We start from the raw sequence: 524 nt of genomic DNA, 5'->3' as shown, positions 1-524 counted from the left end.
CTCAGGGTCCTGGGATCGAGTCCCGCGTCGGGCTCTCTGCTCAGCAGGGAGTCTGCTTCCCTCCCTCTCTCTCTGCCTGCCTCTCTGTCTACTTGTGATCTCTCTCTGTCAAATAAATAAAATCTTAAAAAAAAAAAAAAAAAAAAAAAAAAAGCTGGAAGACTGGATAATAAAAGAGAATGTTTACTTAGGAAGATTCGAACTTGCTCATGTCATCAAGGTCTTGAGTAACTGGACTGGAACTTTTAATATCATCTCAGGATTATTCTTTTCCAAAAATTTGTGCAATGTGCAGTCTTACCCTGAAGAACCGAGACATTCTGTAAAGGTAGCCAGAGTTTAAAATCTCATCCTTTACAGGGACTGTCACTACTCACACTTTTGGGAAATTTGCTTCTCTTTTTTTGCCTTAATGGTCAGCACCAAGCTGGGTTCCAAGCATCTCAAAGTCTCTTTTTTTTCCATGTTAATGAAAGACTTGTGCAAATCTTCTTTTGGGGCAATTTTGAGGAAGTCTGAGAAAT

The 524-nt window shown here is 39.9% G+C and overlaps 1 pseudogene; it reads left to right on the top strand.

The window, feature by feature from the left end:
* The window catches only part of LOC111144747, a 14,634-nt pseudogene that overhangs the window by 3,375 nt on the left and 10,735 nt on the right, over positions 1-524 (top strand).

Source organism: Enhydra lutris, unplaced genomic scaffold (assembly GCF_002288905.1).
Source record: "Enhydra lutris kenyoni isolate GAN:26980312 unplaced genomic scaffold, ASM228890v2 scaffoldscaffold12, whole genome shotgun sequence".
NCBI lineage: Eukaryota > Metazoa > Chordata > Mammalia > Carnivora > Mustelidae > Enhydra > Enhydra lutris.
Note: the sequence above shows the minus strand (reverse complement) of the source record. Positions and strands in the feature narration are given on the sequence as shown.